The sequence below is a fragment of the Canis aureus genome, chromosome 11 (assembly GCF_053574225.1).
Source record: "Canis aureus isolate CA01 chromosome 11, VMU_Caureus_v.1.0, whole genome shotgun sequence".
Classification (NCBI taxonomy): Eukaryota; Metazoa; Chordata; class Mammalia; order Carnivora; family Canidae; genus Canis; species Canis aureus.
This window is the reverse complement of record NC_135621.1, coordinates 22699866-22715948: the sequence shown is the minus strand read 5'-3', so window position 1 is coordinate 22715948 and position 16083 is coordinate 22699866. Positions and strand designations below refer to the sequence as shown.

The 16083-nt window shown below is 39.9% G+C and overlaps 1 protein-coding gene across 9 annotated transcripts in view; it reads left to right on the top strand.

Moving 5' to 3' along the window:
* Positions 1 to 16083, top strand: part of PPARA (peroxisome proliferator activated receptor alpha) — a 72918-nt gene that overhangs the window by 12827 nt on the left and 44008 nt on the right. For 5 of the 9 annotated variants that reach the window (XM_077914095.1, XM_077914092.1, XM_077914093.1 and 2 more), the window contains exon 2: positions 5609 to 5763. The exons of the other annotated variants lie outside the window; for them this stretch is intronic. The gene's annotated coding sequence lies outside the window, so the exon portion shown is untranslated. The remainder of the gene's footprint in view (positions 1 to 5608; positions 5764 to 16083) is intronic. 9 annotated transcript variants of the gene reach the window in all.

The following is a 16083-nucleotide window of genomic DNA, read 5'->3' as shown; positions in this document are numbered from 1 at the left end:
CAGGACTATGTACTGTACTAAGTCCATATTAGTTTTTTATTGTATTTTTTGTTCCTCTGTTCATTTACAAGTGATAATGAAAGAGTTTTTAATGTTTTGCCAAAAACTTTTAAAGGGCATGGTGGTAATTTTCACTATTGATTAGTAAAATCACTTTACACAATTTTTGCCCACATGATCCTTTTCATGGTCAGGCATGACTGTTTGTACAGAATGGCACACACAAAACCAACCAAGCATGTGAGGAGAGAAGACCTCATGAACCAGAGAAATGATAGATGATAGAAACAGACCCACAAGACTCTAAATATTAGGCTTATAAGATATAAACTTTAAAATAACTTGCTTACTTTATTCAAGGTAAACAACAAGGTTGGGAATTTTGGTAGAGCACTCGAAATTATATATTTAGAAAGGATTTTTTTTAAAGATTTATTTATTTATTTATTCAGAGAGAGTGAAAGAGAGGCAGAGACACAGGCAGAGAGAGAAGCAGGCTCCATGCAGGGAGCCCGACACGGGACTCAGTCCCAGGTCTCCAGGATCATACCCCGGGCTGCAGGCAGCACTAAACTGCTGTGCCACTGGGGCTGCCCTAGAAAGGATTTTGATTTGAAAAATACCCAAGTAGAAATTACAGGAGTAAAAAATACAAGAACTGAAACTATGTATTCTGTAGATAGATGTAATAGCAGAGTAGGAACAACTGTTGGAAGAATTGTGGAATTAAAGATAGGTCAAAAAATATCTAAAATGAAGCACAAAGAGAAAACAGGATGGAACACAAATATAGAGAACTCTGTTGTATATATAATTGGAATCGTAGGAGGCCAAGTAAGAGAGGATGGAGCAGAAGCAATATTTGCAGTGATACTGGTACTGATACTGAAGTCTCTCTAATACTGATGAAAGATATCAGGTCACAAATTCACAAATTCAAGAATCCTGCAGAATTGCAGGCAGAATTAAAGACAAAACCAAAAAAATCCATGTCTACACACTATAGTTCAATGGCTAAAAAACAAAACAGAGATATCTTAAAAGAAGCTAGAGGTTAAAAACAATTAAAAAAAAACATTACTTTCAGAAGAGCAACAAGTCAGAAATCATTTCTTAACCAAATTCTCAGATTTCTCAACTAAAAGCAGAGATAATTTTCTCATCCAGAAGACAATGAAAAGATGTCTTCAGCATGCTAAAAGTTGATCTCCCCCACTCGCCCAGGAATACAAGGTTAGTTTAATATTTGAGAAGTAACCAGGCACCAGAAAAATATGAAATGCTTGGGGATAAAAATGCATGCAGTGTGCAATGAAATCTACAAAACATTGCTGAGAGAAATTTTTGAAGACCTAGACCTAAAAAAATGGCAAGTTATACCATGCTCTTGAATCAGAAGACTCAATATTGTTAAGATGGTAATTATTCCTAAAGCAATCAACATATTCAAAGTGATCAAAATCGAATCTTGGCAAACCTTTTTGGCAAGCCTTTTTAACAACTTGATTCTAAAATTATATAGGAATGTAAAGGACCTAGAGCAACTAAAACAACCTTGAAAGAGAATACAGTTGGAAAACTTAGACTCCCTGATTTTAATGATTATTATTGAGCTACAGTAATCAAGACAGTGTGGTATTGATATGAAAATAGACAAATGGAACAGAATAGCAAGTTCAGAAATAAATTTTATGTGTATGGTCAGTTGATTTTCAACAAAGTGCTAAGTCATTTCAATGGGGGAAATAATCTTTTCAACAGTGCTGGAACAATTGAATAACAATACGCAAAAGAACAAATCTTGACTCTTATCAAACACCATATTAAAGAAGAGGAGGAGGTGGTGGAGGGTGAGAGGAACTTGAAATGTGTCATAGATCGAATTGTAAGAGTGAAAACTCTGCAACTCCAAAAAGAAAATATGGAAGAAATCTTAGTGATTTGGGGTTTGGCAAAGATTTCTTATATATGATTCAAAAAGCATGAACTATGAAAAATAATAAGTTGGATTTCACCAAAATTATAAACTTTTGCTCATCAAAAGACACAAGAAAATGAAAAGGAAAGCCACAGACCTGGAGAAAATATTTGCAAAGCATTTATCAAAGGACTTATATCTGAAATCTATAGAGTTCTTACAATTCAATAAGAAGACAAACCAATTAAGAATTTTTAAAAAAGATTTTATTTATTTATTCATGAGAGACAGAGAGAGAGGCAGAGACACAGGAAGAGGGAGAAGCAGGCTCCATGTGGGGAACCTGATGTGGGACTCGATCCCTGGTCTTCAGGATTGTGACCTGGGCTGAAGGCAGCGCTAAACTGCTGAGCCATTCAGGCTGCCCCCCAATTAAGAATTAAAGCAAAAATGAGCAAAATATTTGAACAGACTCTTCAACAAGGGGCATCAGATGGCAAGTAAGCACATGAAAAGATGTTTGGCATCATCATCATTAGGGAAATGGAGATTGACAGCAGTAGATAGCAGTGAAGAAGTAGAGAGATATCACCATACACCAACTAGAGTGACTGAAATTAAAATTTAAAAGACTGACAACTATGGCTGAAGATGTGGAACAAGGACTCTCCTACACTTATGATAGGAACATAAAATGGTGCAGCCACTTTGGAAAACGTTTTGGCAAAATGATACCACTGGCATTATTATTATTAAAAAAAAAATGTCACATACCTGAGGAGCACCTGGGTGGCTCAGTCAGTTGAGCGTCCAACTATTGATTTTGGCTCAGGTCATGATCTCACGGTTGTGAGCCTGAGTCTGCTTGCGATTCTCTCTCTCCCTCTTCTTCCCACCTCTCTCCCTCTCTAAAAAAAAAATGTAAAAATCATAAACCTGAAAGAAGTCAAATCAAAAGCTTCCATGCTGTATAATTCCAACCATATGACATTCTGAAAAAGGCAAAACTGCAGAGGGGTAAAAGGATCAGTGGTATACCAGGGGCTGGGGGAAGAAAGGGATGACTAGGCAAAGTATAGAGGACTTTTAGGCAGTGAAACTACTCAGTATGATACTATCATAGTGATACATGTCATACATTTGTCAAAACCCAAAGAATGTACAATAAGAAAAGTAAACCCTAATTTAAACCATAGACTTTAGTTAATAATAACATAGTGATGTTACTTATCAGTGGTAACAAAAGTACCAGGATGTTACTAACAGGAAAATTGTTTAGGGTGTGTGTGTGTTGCGGGCATACTATGGAAATTCTTTGTACTTTCCACTCGGTTTTAATGTAAACCTAAAACCACTCTAAATAATAAAGTGTATTAATTGAAAGTCAAATTTATAATGTATATATCATATACCTAAGAATAAATCTAGGAAAAAGTGTGCAAGACCTCCACTCAGAAAACCAGTGGCATTACTGACAAAAATTGGACATAGCTCGAATGAATAAATGGTTATACCATGTTCATGGAGGAGACATGCAGTATTGGGAAGGCATTGGTTCCCTTTGAGAGGCTTCATGTGCCATGGAAGGGTAGCGCTATCTGAAACCAAGCACATGTAGGAATCTTGCAGGTGTCAGCTGAACAGTGTGGACTCACTGTTTAAACACAGTTTAAATGGCCTTGAGACCCCCAGGTACACCCCCTCCCAGGATGTCATATGATGCATTTCATGAACTTTACAGCAGAAGTTTCCTTTTTTTTTTTTCTTAAACAGATTAATCTTGTTCCCTTAGCATTCTTGTCACTATAAGTTGCGTTCTCCTTGTTTCTTTAGAAAAGCTCCACACCAACCCTTTGCCCTAGAGACACTGGTGGTGTGGTGTTCCTTTTATAGGCTAGTTCCTTAAAATGATTTGAGGGTTTTTTTGGTAAGCAAGGGAATAATGTTCATAATTTAGTACGAATGTTAGATTCATTCAGTTGATCTTTATTTGATACTTGCCTTGTATAGCAGAGGACAGTGGCAGACATGAACTTTACCTTAAGTTCCAGATCCTTTGGGCAGGATGGCGGTAGTCAGTACCTGGGACGTGAGCTGTGGGGGTGTGGAGGACAGACAGGAGGGTCTGGGAAGGCTTTTGGAAAGAATTGGTATTTGAGCTTCCCCTAAAATGTGTGAGGATGGGAGGCATTCCAGCCAAAGAACCAGGATAAGGTATAGAAGCTGGTAAACCTGAGTCAATTCTAGCAAATGATGCATGGTTTATTTTGGCCAGAATGCAGGGTTTGGAAAGGGAAGGGAAGGAAAGATTGATTCCTTCAAGATCAAATATTTACTCCACTCCTCCTTTATGTCAGGTGTGGGTCTAAGCACTGTGGATACACGAACGAGCAAACACCCACAAAATCCCCTTTCAGAGCTGGCTCCGACAGGGTCAGATGGGTGATGAGCATGGTGACTGCAGACGTGGCTTGGTGTGCTAGAGGATGCTTAGTGTAGGGGAAACACGTGTGGAGCAGGCGAGCGGGTCAAGAGCACCAGGGAGGGTGGCCGGGGCTGGCCAGGGGTGGCCAGGCTGAGAAGGTGACGTTTGAGGAAGGAATGGAAGGTGAGGGTGGCTGAGCAGACACAAGAATGGGAAGTATCCTGGCAGAGTGAGAGGAAGAACACGAGGAAGTGTGACTGTAGAGGAATGTGGAGGAGAGGAGGAGGAAAAGGACATGAGGTCCCAGAGGACAGGTGGCAGCAGGTCACTGTGGAGACCTTGAGGGCATGGTCAGGTGGTACTCTGTGCGAAAGCAGCCTCGGGGGAGGGGACCTCTGAGTGCGAGGGTGGGACACTTTGAGCTGTTAGAGGCTCCCCCTTGCTGTCACCAGGACCACGGACAGAAGCTGCAGGCGGGTCCTGAGGCTGACGGGGCTTCCAGAGGGCCTGAGGGTATGCTGCTCCGGCCAGCAAGGTGGCATGGGTCAGGGGGGAGCCCTGCACCTCTGGCGGGTCAGGGAAACCCCAACTTGGGGTCCAGCCCTGCCTCCGAGTAGCCACGTGCCCTTGGACGATGCTTGTCTTTGGTCTGTCCCCTTACCTGCAAAAGCAGGTATTTGGAACCCGGAGGCAGTGGGGGGCGGGGGGCGGGGGGTATGATCAGGGCTGTCCTGGAGGACGCACCTGACAGTGAGATCCTGCGGGGAGGGAGACAGGTGGCGAGGGGGCCCTTAGGGAGGCTGTTGCAGGGGTCCGGGCAGGGGAAGTGGTGCCTGCACTGGGCTGGAGACGGGATGGGTGCAAGTGACTTGAGAAGAACGCACGTGGGCTTTCAAAACAAACAGCAAACAAAGCAGACAGTCCAGAGGACCCAAGGCTGTAGCTCTGTGCAGACGTAAAAGAGCAAGGTTACATCAGGGCGTGCTGGGTGCAAGGCACGGTGACAGCTGCTCTTGGCCTCAGATGTGGCCTCTTGCTGGCAGGGTGGCCGCGCGCAGCCTTCTGCATATAAAGCATCGTTGCTCTGACAGGTTCCAGCGCCCGGCGCAAGCGCAGAACCAATTACCCCAGAAACAGGACCGGCCCCCTCTTCAAATCCCCAGCGCTGGGTCTTATGAATAAACCCTTTAGGTCTCCTCGTTCTCTTATTTTCATGCAGAGCTTTACTTTATAGCAGAAAATTGCATTTTTTTCCCCTTCAACAGAATGCTCCTGTGCCCTTAGCATTCGTGTCTGCGGACGTTGTATTCTCGTTCCGTTAGTAAAGCATTTGTTCTGCGCCGGCGAAGGTCCTGGGTTCACCGTGACACGTGTGAGCTAAAGGTCTGAATTGTGTCCAGCTGCTTCCCAACAGCGTGAGGTGGGTTTCGTTTGTGTTTTTTCCCCTCCCTTCTTGTTTGGGAATATACAGAATAATTATGTTTTCGGCTTTCGGTGTGCCGGTGAATAGGAATCGAAGCTATGTAGCCCTGGGAACCTCCAGTTCCAAGTTGGGCAAGCCTTTCCAGCTGGCGCACTGACAAACTGAAGGCCTGGAAGTTGCCAGAGAGGCTCGAGCCTGCGGAAGGTCCCAGCTTCCGAAGGTGGCCTGGGACAGTGCGCCCGTCCCCTCCATGGAGGCCTAGCGAGAGGGGCCTTAGTACCAAAAGCAGGTATTCACGCTGCTTCTATGTTCCGTTCAAAAACAGGAGGAGAGAGGGAAATGTAATATCATCCGAGACAAGAAGCTGCGGAGGTGACTCAGGTGAAAAAGAAATGACCACAGATCGGGGTACCTGACCCCAGACCAGATCCTATAGGGGCGGGGAAACGCTCTCCAGGGCATAAGCCGGCCAGCCGACAAACTTTGACCATGAATCATGGAGTAAAGTCTGTGAAATGAACTGCAATTGATAAGTGTACTGGGTGATAAAAGAGAATATCCTGATTCTCAGTGAACGCACACGTCGCTCAGTATTGAGGGAGATGGGCCATGCTTCACACGCGTGTGCACGCACACGTTCTGTGGCCCCTCACCCGTGAAGACAAGCGAAGGACAAGGCGGGTGGGTAGAGACATCATCATAATGGGATAGAGGTGAAGGGTATGTAGTGTTCTTTGGGCTAATTTTTTGTGTAGGTGCAGCTTCCTGCAAGTGAAGTTATTTCCAAATAAAAAGTAAAAAAAAAAAAAAAAAAAAAAGCAAACAAACACAAAAGATGGTATGCACGTTAGATGTCCCAGCTACATTTATAGCCCTGTTTGGATTCTGAGAGCTGCAGATCAGAAAAGAGGAGCTCTAGCTCACATCCTCTTCAAGTGATCACTCCTAACTTACGTCCCTTTTAGAACTCTATTAAAATGAAAAGAAAAAAATTTTTGAGATCATTGTAGATGCACAGAGAGGTGTAAGAAATAATACAAAGAGAGCCCCAGTACACTTCACCCGGTTTCCTCTTGCAACACAATAGTGCAGCATCAGAATCAGGGGATCAGTGGGAGTCTCAGCGGTGACATGGCCAAGATACAGGATGCTTTTATTACCCAGGGGGGCCTCCCACGGATACAGCCACGCGGATCCCTCCCACCCCTGCCTCTTCCTCGTCTCTGGCAATCCCGTCGCCTCCATTTCCATCACTCTGTCATTTCAGGAATGTTATACGGTGCGTCCTGGGGTATGTAACCTCTGGGAATTGGCTTTTTTTTTTTTTTTCTACTCACCACGATTCCCATGAGATCTGTCCAGGTTGTTGGGTGTCACTGCTTGTTATTGCCATGGTGTGTTCCATGGTACAGACGTTCCGCAGTTTCTGGACCATGCACCCACCGAAGGACATCCGGGTAGTTCCCGGGTATGGGTTATGATGCGTAAAACTGCTGTGAGCATTCGTGGTCAGGGTTTCTGTTTTTGTTTGCAACAGCTCCACTGAGATGCAGTTTACGTATCATACAACACTGGCTTGAGTGTGCAAAACATTCCATGGTTTTCATTCTGCTTATGGGATTGCAGCACCATTTACCACAATCTAATTTTAGGACATTCTCATCGCCCCTGAGAGGAATCACGTCCCCAGTCCCCATCAGCAGTCACCCCGTTTCCTCTCCCCTGCCCCCGCCGTGCCCCGTCTAGCCCTGGACAACTACAGATCCACTCTCTGTCTCTATACTTTGCACACACTGGACATTTTGCGGAAATGGAATCCTACAATATGTGGTCCTTTGTGACTGGCTTTTTCCCTGTAGCATAATATTTCCCAGGGTCCTTCGTGGAATACCATCAATCATGCCTCAGTTCTTTTTATTGCCAAAAGTACTATATAGATAATGTAGTACATTGTGTATAGTGCCTTTTATGTATCCTATAATCAGTTGATGAACACTTGGATACTTTTCACGTGGGCTGTGATGCATGAGGCTCCCAGGAACACTTTAGATACAAGTTTCATGTACACGTAGGTCTTCATTGTTCTAAAAGTGGAATTATCCCTGGGTCACATGGTGACTCTGCTGACTTTCCCAAAGAACTGCCAAAGTGTTTTTCCAAGGAGCTACATCATTTTACAGTCTCACCAGCAGTGTATAAGGGTTCCGGTTTCTCCGTGTCTTCACCAAGTCTTGTGATTGTCTTGTTGATGAAAGAGCCATCCTAGCAGGTGTGGAGTGCTAGCTCACCATTGTTTGGCCATTTGTAACATTTTCTTTGGAGAAATGTCTAATCCAATTCTTTGCCCTTATTTAAGTTGGGATATTTTGTCTTTTTACTGTTGAGTTGTAAGAGTTCTTTATATGTTCTGGATACAAATGTCTTCGATGATCGATCTACAAATCTGTTTTCCCATTTGGTGAGTTGTCTTCATGTTCTTGCTGGTGGTGTTTATAACACAAAGATTTCAAGTTTTGATATCAAACTTATTTTTTTTCTTTCGCCACTTTTGGTGTGTATACAGGGTTTTGTGTGACATAAGTTTTCGTTTCACTGAGATAAGTGTCCAGGAGTGTAACTGCTGAATCATATGGTAGTTGTATGTTTAGCTTTATAAGAAATGGCCAATTGTTTTCCAAAGTGGCTATACTGTTTTTTGTTCCCTCCAGCAATATCTGAGTGATCCTGTTTGTCTGCGTCCTTACCAGCATTTGGTGTTGGTGCTATTTTTTATTTTAGCCATTCTGATAGGTGTGCAGAGATATCTCATTGTGGTTTTTGTCTGCAAATCCCTGGTGGCTAATGATGCGAAGCATCTTTTCATGTGCATGTTTTGCCATCTGCTCATCTTCTTTGATAAAACCCCTCTTCCTGTCTTTTACTCACTTTCTTTTTTTTTTTTTTTTTTAAAGATTTTATTTATTTATTCATGATAGTTACACAGAGAGAGACAGAGAGGCAGAGACACAGGTAGAGGGAGAAGCAGGCTCCATGCAGGGAGCCCGACGTGGGATTCGATCCCGGGTCTCCAGGATCGTGCCCCAGGCCAAAGGCAGGCGCCAAACCGCTGCGCCACCCAGGGATCCCTTTTACTCACTTTCTAGTTAGATTTTTATTTTTTTATTGTTAAGTTTTATTATTTTATATATTCAAGATACTTGTTCTCTGTCAGATATGCAATTTGCAGATATTTTCACCCAGAATGCTCTTCACAGAATCTTTTACAGACCAAATATTTTCCATTTTGATGAGGATCAATTTCCTTAGGGATCACACTTCTGGTATCAAGCCTAAGAACATTTTAGGTAGCTGTAGATCCTGAAATTTTTCTGATGCATTTTTTCCTAAAAGTTTTATGATTTATATGATGCTACATTTAAGTCCATGATCCACCTTGAGTTAATTCTTGTGTAAGACTTAAGTTTGAGATTTGGATTGACATTCTTTTTCTTTTCTCTTTTTAAATGGATGTCCACTTACTCCAGCACCATTTGTTAAAAGGCTGGCATTCCTCTATTAAATTGTTTTATTTTTGTCAAAAATTTGGTATACTTGTGTGGGTCTATTTCAGGGCTTCCTAGTCTGTTCCCTTGGTCTATGTGTCTGTCCCTTCACCAATACTACACTGTGTTGATTACTGACTGGGTCTTAATATTAAGTAGAGTCATGTCTCACACTTCATACTTCTTTTTCATGATTATCTTAGCCTTGCTAGGGCATGTGCCTTTCCATTTAAATTTAAGAGTAAGCCTGTCTATGTCTACAAAATATCTTGCTGGGTTTTTGATAGAATTATATTAAACCCATAATTTGGGGAGAATTAATATCTTTATTGTTGAGTCTCCAATTCCATGAATATGGTATGTTTCTTCTTTATTTAGATCTTCTTTGATTATTTTTTTCATCAGCACTTTAATTTTCAGTATACAGATCCTGTGTATGTTTTGCTAAGCTTATATTTAAGTGTTTTATTTTCTTTGGAGTGACTGTAGTGGCATTGTTTATAATTTCACTTCTGCATGTATTGTTACTAGATAGATATGTAGTTTATTTTTATGTGTTGCTCTTGCAATCTTGAAGAACTCACTTTATAGTTCCAAGAGGTTTTTCATAGGTTCCTAGGGATTTTCTACCTAGACAATTATGTCATCAGCAGGTAAGAACTGTTTTATTTCTTCCTTTCATTTCATATGCCTTTTATTTCCTCTTCTTGCCTTATTATAGTGGCTAGAACCTCCAGCACTATGTCGAACAAATGTAGTGTGAGTGGACATCCTTGCCTTGTTCCTAGTCTTTGGGGAAAAGCACTCAGCTTCCATCATTAAGGAGGATGTTGGGTTTTTGTAGATATTCTTTATCAAGTTGAAATCGGTCTTCTGTATTCCAAACTTGGTGAGAATTTTTTATTAATGAGGGTTAGATTTTATAAAATACATTTTCTGCATTAGTTAATATGATCATATGATTTTTCTTCTTTAGTTTGTTGATATGGTGAGTTACAATGAGTGGTTTACAAATGTTAAACCAGCCTTGCATTCCTGGAATAAATCTCACTTGATCATTGTGTATAATTCTTGTTATGTATTTTTGGATTTGACTTGCTAATGTTTTATTGACAATTTCAATGTCTAAGATCACAAATAGTATTTATTGGTCTGCAGCTTTTTGTCTATTGCTGTTGTTGTACTGTCTTTGCTGGTTTTGGTATCAGAGTAATATTGGCTTCATGAAAATGAATTTTCTCCTCTATATTTTGGAAGAGATTGTAGGAAATTGGTGTGGTGTTAATTCTTTTTTTAAATGTTTGACAGAGGAGTGTCTGGCTGGCTTAGTCAGTAGAGCATGTGACTTTTGATCTTGGGGTTGTAAGTTCAAGCCCCACATTGGATGTGGAGGTTATTTAAAATCTTCTTTTTTTTTTTTTTAAGATTTCTTTACTTATTTTGAGAGAGAGTGTGTGAGTGGGGGGAGGGACAAAGGGAGAGGGAGAGAATCTTTGAGCAGACTCCCCACTGAGCACAGAGCTCAACACAGGGACCCTGAGGACCCTGAGATCATGACCTGAGCTGAAACCGAGAGTTGGATGCTTAACAATTGAGCCACCCAGGTGCTCCAAAGATAAAATCTTTAAAAAAAATGTTTGACAGAATTTTCTAGTAAAACCAACTGGGCCTGGAAATTTATTTTTTCAGGATTTTTTTTTAAATCACAAATTCAATTTTTAAATGGTTATAGATCTATTAAGATTGTCTTTTTCATTTTGCTTAAGTTTTGATAGTTTGTAGTTTTCGAGGAATTGACCCATTCTTTCCAAGTTGTTGATTTTATGAGCCTGAAATTATTTATACCAGTCTCTTGTTAACCTTTAACTTGTTGCAGGGTCTGTAATGATATCCTGTTTCATTTCTGATATCTGATTTTTTTCTGGTCTTTTTGATTTTTGTCAGTCTTTCTAGGGGTTTATCAATTTTATTGATTTCTTAGTCAAAGAATTAGCCTTTTGTTTCATTGCTTTTCTCTATGGTTTCCCTGATTTTAATCTCTTTGATTGCTGTTCTTACCTTTATTATGTTCTTCCTTCTGCTTGCTTTGCGCTTATTTTGCTATTATTTTTTGAGTTTCTTGAAGTATGAACTTAGATAATTGATTTTGAGCCTTTCAGCTTCTCTGTTGTAAGCATTTAGTACTATAAATTGCCCTCACAGCACTGCTTTCACTTCATCTAATGTATTTTGATATTTTTCTCTTTCATTCAGGTCTATGTATTTTTAAGTTTCCTTTGCGACTTTCTCTTGACCTCTGGTTTACTCAGAAGTGTATTGATTAATTTTCAAATACTTAGAGATTTTCGAATTGTCTGTTTTCAATTTCTACTTTGATTCCATTGTGATTAGAAAATACGTACCGTAAGCTCTCAATTCTTTTGAGTTTGTTGAAGTTTGTTTACTAGTCCAGGATGTGATCTATCTTGGTGAGTGTTCTATGGGTGCTTAAAAAAAAATAGTTTATTCTGCTGTTGTTGGATGGAGTGTTCTATGTATGTGACTCAGAGCTTACTGGTCAATGATGTTTCTCAGATCTATAACCTTCCTGGCTTCCTCTAATGCAATCCTTTTAATTGCTAAGAGGGAAGTTCGAGTCCCCACTATAATGGTGGAGGCATCTGTTTCTCCTGCCAGCACTACCAGTTTTTGCTTCACATGTTTTAAGGTTTGACTGTTCAGTACATATATATTTAGGGTTGTCATATCTTCCTAGTGGATGAATCCTTTTATCATTTTGTGATCCCTTTAGTACATTTTAAAAAAATAATCTGTTTAATAGCCCATTAGTGTCCTGCCCTCCCTATTTATTCAGCACTTGTTAATCTTAACGTTATGTCAGAAGTGACAACAATGTGGTATGTGAAATTTTGAAAGTACTATGCCCTGCAAGATTAAAAATGAATTCTGAACAATCCTAATTATTCTTGATAAATATGGATTTTTAGATCTTAGTATTTGAGTCTAAGCAGGGATTTGAGTGTATGTGAGGGGAAGGAGATGTTCCAAAATCCTGGAAGCTGTATCAGGACCTCAAGTAAATCCAGGAGATATGTCAGAATCATGGGTACTTACCCAAGGAGTTATAGCAGAATCTCAGGTATAGACCCAAGGAGGCTTGGCAGGATCTCTGTGGAAGAGGTGGATTTTCAAAGTAGAGTCTAGTAATTAATTTACTTAAAAACTCAAAACAATATTAAAAGAGGATATGAGATATTTCTATTTATCAAAAGGGGACATGGATTTTTTAGAATGAAGAAGTCCTGACTATGGCCTTATAATCAATTCATTTATTCCATGGCTGAAAACTGATTGGCTCTGTTGTCCAAAGTGGAATAGCAGGGACTAATTTACCCTCCTGCCTGAGACTATGAAAAGTCCAAACAAATTATATGAAGCAATGTTTTTCAAGACATTGGAATCAGGCAATGAATGGCACTGATGTTGTGAGGGGGAAATAGCAAAGGTGAGAGGTGTGACTCAAGATCTGGCAGGCCGTGCTGGGGAGGAACATCCCTTAGGTGAGGAGGTGTAGCTGAGAGTCCAGAGAAACTGAAATGTCTAGCATTCCCATGGCAAAGTACCAGAGGAGAAAGCCATACATAGAGAGATACATAGAGAGAACTCCATAGATCTGCTGAGGTGCTGATTGGTGCGTGCATGTGAGCAGCACTACTGGAGGCCAGGGAAAGAACCATCCAAGAGGATGAATGGGAACAGTGCCCAGCACTCACACTGGGCTAGGAATAGTGCCTGGCGTTTCCAAGGGGCCGGGAAGAGAGCCTCTTTCACCTGCCAGTCCGGAAAACCTCAGACTTCAAAGGGAATTGGATAGGGTACTCAGAAGGATCTTGTCTTGGTAGTGGGGGATAATTACACTAGAACACATACTGCTGTGGCCCTACCTAACAAATTCAAAAATAAGACACAAAAGAATCAGGCTTTTCCAAAATAAATTAACTGCATCTTAGAATAAAGCTCAAGAGTATTTATAGGAATATAAAACTATGTAGCACTGAATAAACTGAAATCAAAATACCTGAAAGATTACTAGATATGCCAAGAAGCAAGAAAGGAAGGTGCATAATCAGGAGGGAAAATACCAATGAATTGAAATCTATCTGGAACTCAAAAAGATATTAGATTTACCAGAGAATTATGTGAAGATAGTTATTATGACTCTATTTTAGGTATTCAAAAAGTTAAGTAGATATAACAAAAGATATGAATTGAACTTTATTTATTTTTTTTTAATTTTTATTTATTTATGATAGCCACAGAGAGAGAAAGAGAGAGAGGCAGAGACATAGGCAGAGGGAGAAGCAGGCTCCATGCACCGGAAGCCCGACGTGGGATTCGATCCCGGGTCTCCAGGATCGCACCCTGGGCCAAAGGCAGGCGCCAAACCGCTGCGCCACCCAGGGATCCCCTGAATTGAACTTTATAGTGAAAACTACACTATCTGAGGTTAAAAATACACCAGGTAGGATTAATAGCAGAGTAGACATTGCAAAAGAAAAGATTCGTGAACTTGAAGGCCTAGCATTGGTAAATAAAATGACACACACAGAGAAAAAAAAAGAATTAAAAAAAATGAGAACAACATCAGTGAACAGTACAACAGAAGCTTAATATATGTATAATTGGAGACCCTGGATAAAAGTGAGGGACAGAAAAAATATTTGAAAATGAGGTCAAATCACTGGAATGATTTAACAATTGTAAACATTTATGCCTCTAATAACAGAGCTTTAAAGTACATGAAGCAAAAACTGAGAACTGCAAGGAGAAATAGACAAATATGCAGTTAAAGTCAGAGATCATTCATAGAACAAATATAGAGAATAGCAGCAAAGATACAGAAGATTTGAACATCAACTTGATCTAATTGACATTTATATGTAGAACATTCCACCCAACCATAGTGGAATAGACACTGTTTTCAAACACGTGTAGAACGTTTACTGAGATACATCATATTCTGGGCCATAAAACAAGTTTCAATAAATTTAAATATTCAAGTCACACAAATTAGATTCTCTGACTATAATGGAATTAAGGTAGAAATCAATAATATAAACGTGATTGGACAACCAAGAAATATTTGGGAACTAAATGACACATTTCCCAATAATCCGTGGGTTGATAAAGAAATCAAAAAAAGAAACTAGAAATTACTTTGGGCTGAATGTAAATAAAAGCAACCTATGGAAATTTGTGGGATCCTGCTGTAGCAGTACTCAGGTGGAAATTTATAGCGCTAAACATTAGAAAAGAAGAAAGGACTCAACGATCTTAATAAACTAGAAAACAAAAAGCAAATTAAATCAAATGTAAGCAGAAAAAGGGGAATAATAAAGATCAGAGTGGAAATTGGTGAATAGAAAACCAAAATGGGGTCACCTGGGTGGCTCAGTCAGTTAAGTGGCTGCGTTCCACTCTGGTCATGATCCCAGGGTTCTGAGATTGAGTCTTGCATTGGGCTCCCTGCTCAGTGGGGAGCTTGCTTCTCCTTCTCCTTCTGCTGCTCCCCCTGCTTGGGCTTCTTTGCTTTCTGTCAAGTAAATAAATAAAATCATTTTTAAAAAAGAAAGAAAACAAAAATGCAGTAGAGAATACCAATGAAACACAAAGCTGGTTCTTTGAGAAGATAAATAAAATTGATAAAGCTATAGCCTAGCTGATCTAGAAAATAAAGAAAAGACACAAATGACAAATATTTATCTGGAACGAGGGGGCAACACCACTGCAGATTCTGTAGGTATCAAAAGGATAACAAGAGGATTTGTAAATGACTTTATGCCAGTACATTTGACAACTCAGATGAAAAGGACAAATTACTTCCAAAACTGAACTCATGAAGAAATAGATCACCTGACAAGCCATACATCTATTAAATAAATATGATTTGTATTTAAAAACCCTCCCTCCAAGAGACTCTGAGCTCAGATGGCTTCACTAGTAGAGTCTACCAAATATCTAAGGAATAAATAATATGAATTCCACTCAAATTCTACCAGCATTGTCTGATACCAAAACTAGACAAAGGTATTACAAGTAAAGAAAACTAAAGCCTAATATCCTTTGTGAACATAGATATAAGAATTCCAAACAAAATTTTAGGACATTGAATTCAACAATATATAAAAAGAATGTGAGATGATAACCAAGTGGGGTCAGCCCAGGAATGCAAGGATGGTTTGACAGTAAAAAACTCATGTAATTTACAATTTTAACAGAATGAAAAAAAACCCATATGATTATTTAATATATAGAGAAAAATATTTTTTTAAGATTTTATTAATTTATTCATGAGAGAGAAAGAGACAGAGGCACAGGCAGGGGGAGAAGCAGGCTCAATGCAGGGAGGCTGATGTGGGATTCGATCCTGGGATTCCAGGATCATGCCCTGGGCCGAAGGCAGGTGCTAAACCACTGAGCCACCCAGGGATCCCCTAGAAACAATATTAGATAAAAGTCTACAATCATTACTAATAAAACCAACTGATTTTTTTACAAAGGTGCAAAGGTAATTCTGTCAAGAAATCTGTTGAGACAGTCTTTTCAACAAACTGTGCCAGCACAATTGACTGTCTGTATGCTCAAAGTGAACTTTGATCCATATCTCACACTGTATACAAAAATTAACCCAAAGTAGATTATAGATCTAAATGTAAAATATGAAACTTCTAAAATAAGCACAGGAGAAAATCTTTATGACCTTGTGTTGGACAAA